Below are 11,091 nucleotides of genomic sequence, written 5' to 3'. Positions count from 1 at the left end.
CTCCCTCCACGGAGGATCATGTGTACTACCTACACGTGACTCCGACCCCCACCCATCAGCATTAGGGCCTGTTCGATTCCATCTTGTAAACCTGACAAAAATATATCAAGCCCCAATGCCCGTGAGATGAATGCCGTCGGGCCTCAGCAGTCCTGATTTGTCGCCTTCCAGTTGGTAGTGGCGAACTACAATGCCGAATTTTGATTTTACAAATCTTGCCACTCTCAGGTTGATCTTTTTTCTTGATCGTTCTAAGCCCTTTGGGTCCTTAGCCCCGTGCCAGACCGCTCGCGGCACCAACTCCGACCACACCAGTATCATATCGGGCAGTAGGTGGAAGAAACGCTCGATATCAGCTGTCATCGTTGAAATGAGGTCAATACCTCTCCGTTTTCCCAGATCGTTGCCACCAGCGTGCAAGACTAGTATCACCGGCCCTCTGGCCCTTTTAGCAATGTTGATGACTTTTGGGAAGATTTTTTGGCCACTGTAGGCCTCTTATCCCTCTCCAGTTGACCACAACGTTCCTGAAACCTAGATTCACGCCCCCGGGCCAATGTTCGGCCCACTTCTTTGCCCAGCAGATGTATGAATGTCCAACCACCCAAACTGCAGGTTTTTTAGCGCCTGGAAAAGACAAGATATGTTACTTAAGCAGTTCGGGTCTTATGTATCTGGCGAAGCATGCGGATTTACATCGACCTAAACGCTGAACTTCGGCCTCGGGGATGCCAGCCTTAGCCGCCTCGGTGGCAGCCCCTATACGAAAAGAATGTGTCCCGTATTCTGACGGATCGACGCTAGCGGCTTCGAGACATCGAGTGAAAATTGTGTGGAACTGGTATTTGGTAAGGGGAGAGCCATCGGCGAAAAAATCTACCCGCGCATTTCATAGCCGTGTATTTTTTCACTACGTTTAGTGGGCATATGGGGCCATCCGACGATTTAACAAGGACCCACGTCCCTCTCCCGGCAGGATCGCATTTCGATTTGCGCACCCTAATGCGCAGTGCACCGTTACATATGACGAGGTCTTCGTCGATTAATCCGCCGTCTAGTGAGGTTTTTGACCGTGGTACCAGCTCGCTGATCCGAAGCGCCCCGAAAAATGCGATGGCAAACGCAGCTGACACTAGGACTGACTCGTAATGGGAGGTGCATACCGAAGGGGAAATCGTGATAATATCGTGTAGTAATCTCAAAGAAATGGGACGACACTCCTGACAGGGTTGGAGCCTTTCCCAGCCTTTTACGGCTTCTCTGATGAAAAAGTATTTAGTCACGTCTGCCCACCCCAAAAGCTGGAAGAAAACGCTATTCCCGAGAGATGGCGCTGCGCCGATGTTCCCGACGTGCCTCTTTGCCTGAGCAAATTCAAAAGATCGACCAGCACTTCGCATCTCGCCCGGTCACACCTATCAACTGGTCTTCCGTGAATTAGTGAGCACCACTCGTCCCACGCCTTACCGTAAACCTGCCAGGTAGCCGGCGTAACTGATGCGCGGATCAGTGGCATCATTGATTGGCTACTGTGTCCAAAAGGAGTGTTGGACACTGGACACCCGATGGATGCGCCAATCGGAAGGATAGCTTTAAAGGCCTGCCAATCGGAAAACAACAGAGCGTTAACAAGGTTATTATCAACTGACGTAAATGTGGCGCAACACCAGATGTTGTGTCTCAGGCATAGTAATGCCAGGCGGCGTAGCAGCGCGAGTAAAGGTGGGGATGCAGAAGACATGCTGTTCAAGCTCTTTGCTGTGCCGGGGTGTTTTGTGGAGAATCTTATGTTCCTGTTCTCTAGTTGTGCGCCCCAGAGCTCCACTGCCGCTACGATTGCAAAGACTTCTAGCAGGGCAGGGTCGCGGCCCCAATTGGCGGCGGCCCATGAGGCTGGCCAGCTCGCTTTGCACCATTGGTCTTGGTAGATTGCCACAAACCCGTCTCTGAGGTTTCCACCCGCTGCTAGCCCCAGCTCTTCGCTTGGCGTTTCTTGAGACATGAGGCAAGTATGGCCGTTGTAGGAATTTAGGAATGTTTTCCAGACTAGTAAATCTTCCTTCAGTGTGCGAGTAAGCCTAATTCTATGGCCTGGCTGGGAGATGCCCTTCGTCGCCAGCGATAAACGGCGTGAAAAGGTTCTGCCCACTGGCATTACGCGGCAAGCAAAATTGAGCAAACCTAGCAGGGTCTGCATCTGTTGGAGGGTGACTTTTTTAACCCCGCAGAAATCTTCGACCGTTGGCAGCATTTTCAGCAATTTATCCTCTGGCAATCTAAATACCATTGCGTTGGTGTCTATCTCTATGCCCAGGAAAGGCAGCACATTACACGGGTCAACCGTTTTTTCCGTTGAGAGAGGTACGCCGAAGTGATTGGCTAGAAATTTAAATTTTTTGTAGGAGGAAATAGCAGAGTTTCGAGTCTTTTGGCCCGACGAACAGGAAATCGTCGAGGTAGTGGACCGTCGAATTGCTGCCGGTTTCGTGACGCACTACCCAGTCAAAAGTGCTGAACAGCTCGAAGTAGTGACAGGAGATGGAGCAGCCCATCGGTAGGCACATGTCAAAGTAAAAGAGCTGGTCCACCTTACAACCCAACAGGTGGAAGCACTCAGGGTGAACGGGTAGTAGGCGGAACGCTGACTCTATGTCCGATTTTGCCAGCAGGGCGCCGGGCCCAGCAGTCCGCACGAGCTCGACTGCCCTGTCAAACGAAGCATAGGTTACTTATGCCTCTTCTGGGAGTATCGCGTCGTTAACCGAATCACCTTTAGGGTATGAGAGGTGATGGATTAACCGATATTTTCCCGGTTCTTTTTTAGGGACGATGCCCAGGGGTGAGATTCTAAAATTACTGAATGGCAGTGATGTAAATGGGCCCGCCATCCTGCCTAGCTCTATCTCTTTTGTACGTAAGATCTCGGGAAATTCGCGAGCAGATTTAAGATTATCTGCTGATTTCGTCTCGCGACTAAAGTTAAAGGGGATAAAGAAACCGAATTTAAAGCCGAAATCGAGTTGCCGCGCGGCCTCTTTTTTAGGATAGAGGCATAGCCAAGGGAACGAACTTAGGTCTGTTTCTCTCGTATCCTGTCCTCCGCTCCTTATCTACGGATTGTTAGTCTTCTGACAATAGCGACCATATATCCCCGTAATCGTTATCCCATATTTTCTGCTTTATCTCTGGTTCAAAGTGTGCACCTAGGGGACTAATTCCGCAGAAAAATGCGTCTTTGTGAAGGCTAGCCGATTGAGCTGTCCTTGTGTTGATTGGTCCGGCAGGGCGAGTCAGCTGGTGGACTAGTGCCCTAATAGTGGATGCTAATTCTCCTTCCCCTGTAATGTGTATGGCGTGATGCTCGCTCGATTCAGAGCTCTTACCGCTGTCTGACGCAGACCGAGTGTCTCCCGGTGGTGGAGGTACTCCAACTCCCATCGTAGTAGTAACTTGCTGGCAGGAAGCCCAGGAAGGTAGATTGGTAGCCCGGGGACCTGAGGGTAGGTATCCCCTGCCGGTAGCCAAAGCTGGGACCATTGACGGCCGTGGCTCGTCGTGTGGCTGAGCGGTTACCGCTGATGGTGTCGCTCCCGCCATGTTGATGTGAGGCTGAGCCGTTACCGCTGGTGGTGTCGCTCCCGCCATGTTAATGTGAGGCTGAGCCGTTACCGCTGGTGGTGTCGCTCCCGCCATGTTAATGTGAGGCTGAGCCGTTACCGCTAATGGTGTCGCTCCCGCCATGTTAATGTGAGGCTGAGCCGTTACCGCTGATGGTGTCGCTCCCGCCATGTCTATGTGAGGCTGAGCCGTTACCGCTGATGGTGTCGCTCCCGCCATGTTAATGTGAGGCTGAGCCGTTACCGCTGGTGGTGTCGCTCCCGCCATGTCAATGTGAGGCTGAGCCGTTACCGCTGATGGTGTCGCTCCCGCCATGTTAATGTGAGGCTGAGCCGTTACCGCTGATGGTGTCGCTCCCGCTATGTCAATGTGAGGCTGAGCCGTTACCGCTGATGGTGTCGCTCCCGCCATGTTAATGTGAGGCTGAGCCGTTACCGCTGATGGTGTCGCTCCCGCCATGTCAATGTGAGGCTGAGCCGTTACCGCTGATGGTGTCGCTCCCGCCATGTTAATGTGAGGCTGAGCCGTTACCGCTGATGGTGTCGCTCCCGCCATGTCAATGTGAGGCTGAGCCGTTACCGCTGATGGTGTCGCTCCCGCCATGTTAATGTGAGGCTGAGCCGTTACCGCTGATGGTGTCGCTCCCGCCATGTCAATGTGAGGCTGAGCCGTTACCGCTGGTGGTGTCGCTCCCGCCATGTTAATGTGAGGCTGAGCCGTTACCGCTAATGGTGTCGCTCCCGCCATGTCAATGTGAGGCTGAGCCGTTACCGCTGGTGGTGTTGCTCCCGCCATGTCAATGTGAGGCTGAGCCGTTACCGCTAATGGTGTCGCTCCCGCCATGTCAATGTGAGGCTGAGCCGTTACCGCTGGTGGTGTCGCTCCCGCCATGTCAATGTGAGGCTGAGCCGTTACCGCTGGTGGCGTCGCTCCCGCCATGTCAATGTGAGGCTGAGCCGTTACCGCTGGTGGTGTCGCTCCCGCCATGTCAATGTGAGGCTGAGCCGTTACCGCTGGTGGTGTCGCTCCCGCCATGTCAATGTGAGGTGAGCCGTTACCGCTGGTGGCGTCGCTCCCGCCATGTTAATGTGAGGCTGAGCCGTTACCGCTGGTGGCGTCGCTCCCGCCATGTCAATGTGAGGCTGAGCCGTTACCGCTGATGGTGTCGCTCCCGCCATGTTAATGTGAGGCTGAGCCGTTACCGCTGATGGTGTCGCTCCCGCCATGTCAATGTGAGGCTGAGCCGTTACCGCTGGTGGTGTCGCTCCCGCCATGTTAATGTGAGGCTGAGCCGTTACCGCTGATGGTGTCGCTCCCGCCATGTCAATGTGAGGTGAGCCGTTACCGCTGGTGGCGTCGCTCCCGCCATGTTAATGTGAGGCTGAGCCGTTACCGCTGGTGGTGTCGCTCCCGCCATGTCAATGTGAGGTGAGCCGTTACCGCTGGTGGCGTCGCTCCCGCCATGTTAATGTGAGGCTGAGCCGTTACCGCTGGTGGCGTCGCTCCCGCCATGTCAATGTGAGGCTGAGCCGTTACCGCTGATGGTGTCGCTCCCGCCATGTTAATGTGAGGCTGAGCCGTTACCGCTGATGGTGTCGCTCCCGCCATGTCAATGTGAGGCTGAGCCGTTACCGCTGATGGTGTCGCTCCCGCCATGTTAATGTGAGGCTGAGCCGTTACCGCTGGTGGTGTCGCTCCCGCCATGTCAATGTGAGGTGAGCCGTTACCGCTGGTGGCGTCGCTCCCGCCATGTTAATGTGAGGCTGAGCCGTTACCGCTGGTGGCGTCGCTCCCGCCATGTCAATGTGAGGCTGAGCCGTTACCGCTGATGGTGTCGCTCCCGCCATGTTAATGTGAGGCTGAGCCGTTACCGCTGATGGTGTCGCTCCCGCCATGTCAATGTGAGGCTGAGCCGTTACCGCTGGTGGTGTCGCTCCCGCCATGTTAATGTGAGGCTGAGCCGTTACCGCTGATGGTGTCGCTCCCGCCATGTCAATGTGAGGTGAGCCGTTACCGCTGGTGGCGTCGCTCCCGCCATGTTAATGTGAGGCTGAGCCGTTACCGCTGGTGGTGTCGCTCCCGCCATGTCAATGTGAGGTGAGCCGTTACCGCTGGTGGCGTCGCTCCCGCCATGTTAATGTGAGGCTGAGCCGTTACCGCTGGTGGCGTCGCTCCCGCCATGTCAATGTGAGGCTGAGCCGTTACCGCTGATGGTGTCGCTCCCGCCATGTTAATGTGAGGCTGAGCCGTTACCGCTGATGGTGTCGCTCCCGCCATGTCAATGTGAGGCTGAGCCGTTACCGCTGATGGTGTCGCTCCCGCCATGTTAATGTGAGGCTGAGCCGTTACCGCTGATGGTGTCGCTCCCGCCATGTCAATGTGAGGCTGAGCCGTTACCGCTGATGGTGTCGCTCCCGCCATGTCAATGTGAGGTGAGCCGTTACCGCTGGTGGTGTCGCTCCCGCCATGTTAATGTGAGGCTGAGCCGTTACCGCTGATGGTGTCGCTCCCGCCATGTTAATGTGAGGCTGAGCCGTTACCGCTGGTGGTGTCGCTCCCGCCATGTTAATGTGAGGCTGAGCCGTTACCGCTGATGGTGTCGCTCCCGCCATGTTAATGTGAGGCTGAGCCGTTACCGCTGATGGTGTCGCTCCCGCCATGTCAATGTGAGGCTGAGCCGTTACCGCTAATGGTGTCGCTCCCGCCATGTTAATGTGAGGCTGAGCCGTTACCGCTGATGGTGTCGCTCCTGCCATGTCAATGTGAGGCTGAGCCGTTACCGCTGGTGGTGTCGCTCCCGCCATGTTAATGTGAGGCTGAGCCGTTACCGCTGATGGTGTCGCTCCCGCCATGTCAATGTGAGGCTGAGCCGTTACCGCTGATGGTGTCGCTCCCGCCATGTTAATGTGAGGCTGAGCCGTTACCGCTGATGGTGTCGCTCCCGCCATGTCAATGTGAGGCTGAGCCGTTACCGCTGGTGGTGTCGCTCCCGCCATGTTAATGTGAGGCTGAGCCGTTACCGCTGATGGTGTCGCTCCCGCCATGTCAATGTGAGGCTGAGCCGTTACCGCTGATGGTGTCGCTCCCGCCATGTTAATGTGAGGCTGAGCCGTTACCGCTGGTGGTGTCGCTCCCGCCATGTTAATGTGAGGCTGAGCCGTTACCGCTGATGGTGTCGCTCCCGCCATGTCAATGTGAGGCTGAGCCGTTACCGCTGATGGTGTCGCTCCCGCCATGTTAATGTGAGGCTGAGCCGTTACCGCTGGTGGTGTCGCTCCCGCCATGTTAATGTGAGGCTGAGCCGTTACCGCTGATGGTGTCGCTCCCGCCATGTTAATGTGAGGCTGAGCCGTTACCGCTGGTGGTGTCGCTCCCGCCATGTTAATGTGAGGCTGAGCCGTTACCGCTGGTGGTGTCGCTCCCGCCATGTTAATGTGAGGCTGAGCCGTTACCGCTGGTGGTGTCGCTCCCGCCATGTTAATGGTATTCCCAGGCGGTCTCCCATCCAAGTACTAACCAGGCCTGCCTCTGCTTAGCTTCCGAGATCAGACGAGAGCAGGCGTGTTCAGAGTAATTGCTTCCAGAGGATCAGCCGGGGGGAAAGAGGAAGGAACTGACCCCGGCACCTGGATTTAACCCTTGTGGGTGTGGCCGGCCACCCCTTCCTCTCTCCTCCCGTTGGTCAGCTGGGCGTCCCAATTAGTGCATCACCTGTGGGAGTAGTGAGGGGGGAATTGGCACTGCACGGTGTTCTTATTGGCTTCGTCTATAAGGGGCTCCGCAGTCAGAGGCACATTCCCTATGCGGTACCGTGCCTGCCATACTGGCAACAGAGGAGATCCACGCCGTGGCCCCAATCTGGATCTCCTCTGCTGCCAGAGGATGTTATACCAGCATAAGACACAATGTGAAGAGTCCCCTATTCTACAGAACCTGCCGTAAATAGACAAGTGACGCAGGACTATCAATAGCAGGGGTAGACAGTGGTGGCCGGAAGTATTGGGGCAGCTCATAGATAAGGAGGGCGAGGTTTTATTGTCCTGGGATTTAGGTCCAGTCCAGGAGGTCTGAGGAGCACGCTCCTTCATTGATGTAGTGAGACAAATCCACGCCACACATTCATTCCAGCTCGGCAGAATGTTGTAAACCATTCGTACAAAAAAATAAAAATGTGAACATTGCCGAACATTACAGAGATAGATTTTACTCTGGAAATGATGCCATCGCCTGTCCCATCAGTGGTGGCAGCAGTCAGACCGTCCGCGAGAAGCAGATGAGGTCTTTGTAAGGAAAAACAAAAAAGCCGCATCCAGGTAGTGTGGGCGACATGGCGGTGCGGGTCCGGTGTGCGGGCGAGGACGTCCCTGCAGAATGTGCGACCTCCGCCTCATACACTCCCCACTAATGTCGCCCCGAGCTTCATCATTACAGAAAACAAACAATGGGGAGGCGGGGGAGCGACGGCCGGGGGGAGGCGGGGGAGCGACGGCCGGGGGGAGGCGGGGGAGCGACGGCCGGGGGGAGGCGGGGGAGCGACGGCCGGGGGGAGGCGGGGGAGCGACGGCCGGGGGGGAGGCGGGGGAGCGACGGCCGGGGCGAGGCGGGGGAGCGACGGCCGGGGGGGAGGCGGGGGAGCGACGGCCGGGGGGGAGGCGGGGGGAGCGACGGCCGGGGGGAGGCGGGGGAGCGACGGCCGGGGGGAGGCGGGGGAGCGACGGCCGGGGGGAGGCGGGGGAGCGACGGCCGGGGGGAGGCGGGGGAGCGACGGCCGGGGGGAGGCGGGGGAGCGACGGCCGGGGGGGAGGCGGGGGAGCGACGGCCGGGGGGGAGGCGGGGGAGCGACGGCCGGGGCGAGGCGGGGGAGCGACGGCCGGGGGGAGGCGGGGGAGCGACGGCCGGGGGGAGGCGGGGGAGCGACGGCCGGGGGGAGGCGGGGGAGCGACGGCCGGGGGGAGGCGGGGGAGCGACGGCCGGGGGGAGGCGGGGGAGCGACGGCCGGGGGGAGGCGGGGGAGCGACGGCCGGGGGGGAGGCGGGGGAGCGACGGCCGGGGGGGAGGCGGGGGAGCGACGGCCGGGGGGGAGGCGGGGGAGCGACGGCCGGGGGGGAGGCGGGGGAGCGACGGCCGGGGGGGAGGCGGGGGAGCGACGGCCGGGGGGGAGGCGGGGGAGCGACGGCCGGGGGGAGGCGGGGGAGCGACGGCCGGGGGGAGGCGGGGGAGCGACGGCCGGGGGGAGGCGGGGGAGCGACGGCCGGGGGGAGGCAGAGGGAGTTTTTTTGTTCTTTTTCCGGAATTATACTCCTCTATCTGACATTATCAGACGCCCACTGTCCTCCCTTTGGGTCCTCGCATGGATTGTGGGGGCTCCAGGATTCCACTTGGTGAAGTCCAGTGATGAGATGACGTCTGCAGGGAGGTCTCTGCTCCGGGGGGCACAGGATGGAAAAGCCACAACACCTGGAATAAAGCAGAAAACATCACACAGAATCCTGGATACAAGCAGCGGCCTCCGGGCTGAGAATAAAGACGGGGGTCTGAGACATTGGGGTCACGCAGAGGTCAGAGGAAATGTTTTATTTAAAAAAGACAAAAAAACCAGGACGGACCCCGACCATCAGCAGATTCTCATGTTAATATCAATCCCTCAGATCCATCATCCTCCATCCCCCCAGCGCTACACATCCCTGCGCCCCCCACACAGACCCATGCGAATAACAGCAGCCCCAACCTGCAGGTGGACCCCCAAAGCGTGCAACATCACCCCCTTCCCGGGCAGACCCCCCCACCTCCAGCACGCAGTCCCATGCAAGCATCACCCCCTCCCCCGGGCAGACCCCCCCACCTCCAGCACGCAGTCCCATGCAAGCATCACCCCCTCCCCCGGGCAGACCCCCCCACCTCCAGCACGCAGTCCCATGCAAGCATCACCCCCTCCCCAGGGCAGACCCCCCCACCTCCAGCACGCAGTCCCATGCAAGCATCACCCCCTCCCCCGGGCAGACCCCCCCACCTCCAGCACGCAGTCCCATGCAAGCATCACCCCCTCCCCCGGGCAGACCCCCCCACCTCCAGCACGCAGTCCCATGCAAGCATCACCCCCTTCCCCGGGCAGACCCCCCCACCTCCAGCACGCAGTCCCATGCAAGCATCACCCCCTCCCCAGGGCAGACCCCCCCACCTCCAGCACGCAGTCCCATGCAAGCATCACCCCCTCCCCCGGGCAGACCCCCCCACCTCCAGCACGCAGTCCCATGCAAGCATCACCCCCTTCCCCGGGCAGACCCCCCCCACCTCCAGCACGCAGTCCCATGCAAGCATCACCCCCTCCCCCGGGCAGACCCCCCCACCTCCAGCACGCAGTCCCATGCAAGCATCACCCCCTCCCCAGGGCAGACCCCCCCACCTCCAGCACGCAGTCCCATGCAAGCATCACCCCCTCCCCAGGGCAGACCCCCCCACCTCCAGCACGCAGTCCCATGCAAGCATCACCCCCTCCCCCGGGCAGACCCCCCCACCTCCAGCACGCAGTCCCATGCAAGCATCACCCCCTCCCCAGGGCAGACCCCCCCCACCTCCAGCACGCAGTCCCATGCAAGCATCACCCCCTCCCCCGGGCAGACCCCCCCACCTCCAGCACGCAGTCCCATGCAAGCATCACCCCCTCCCCCGGGCAGACCCCCCCACCTCCAGCACGCAGTCCCATGCAAGCATCACCCCCTTCCCCGGGCAGACCCCCCCACCTCCAGCACGCAGTCCCATGCAAGCATCACCCCCTCCCCCGGGCAGACCCCCCCACCTCCAGCACGCAGTCCCATGCAAGCATCACCCCCTCCCCCGGGCAGACCCCCCCACCTCCAGCACGCAGTCCCATGCAAGCATCACCCCCTTCCCCGGGCAGACCCCCCCACCTCCAGCACGCAGTCCCATGCAAGCATCACCCCCTCCCCCGGGCAGACCCCCCACCTCCAGCACGCAGTCCCATGCAAGCATCACCCCCTCCCCAGGGCAGACCCCCCCACCTCCAGCACGCAGTCCCATGCAAGCATCACCCCCTCCCCCGGGCAGACCCCCCCACCTCCAGCACGCAGTCCCATGCAAGCATCACCCCCTCCCCCGGGCAGACCCCCCCACCTCCAGCACGCAGTCCCATGCAAGCATCACCCCCTTCCCCGGGCAGACCCCCCCACCTCCAGCACGCAGTCCCATGCAAGCATCACCCCCTCCCCCGGGCAGACCCCCCACCTCCAGCACGCAGTCCCATGCAAGCATCACCCCCTCCCCAGGGCAGACCCCCCCACCTCCAGCACGCAGTCCCATGCAAGCATCACCCCCTCCCCCGGGCAGACCCCCCCACCTCCAGCACGCAGTCCCATGCAAGCATCACCCCCTCCCCCGGGCAGACCCCCCCACCTCCAGCACGCAGTCCCATGCAAGCATCACCCCCTCCCCAGGGCAGACCCCCCCACCTCCAGC

Source organism: Ranitomeya imitator, chromosome 3, assembly GCF_032444005.1.
Source record: "Ranitomeya imitator isolate aRanImi1 chromosome 3, aRanImi1.pri, whole genome shotgun sequence".
Classification (NCBI taxonomy): domain Eukaryota; kingdom Metazoa; phylum Chordata; class Amphibia; order Anura; family Dendrobatidae; genus Ranitomeya; species Ranitomeya imitator.
The sequence above is the reverse complement of the archived record's forward strand: the minus strand, read 5'-3'. Positions refer to the sequence as shown.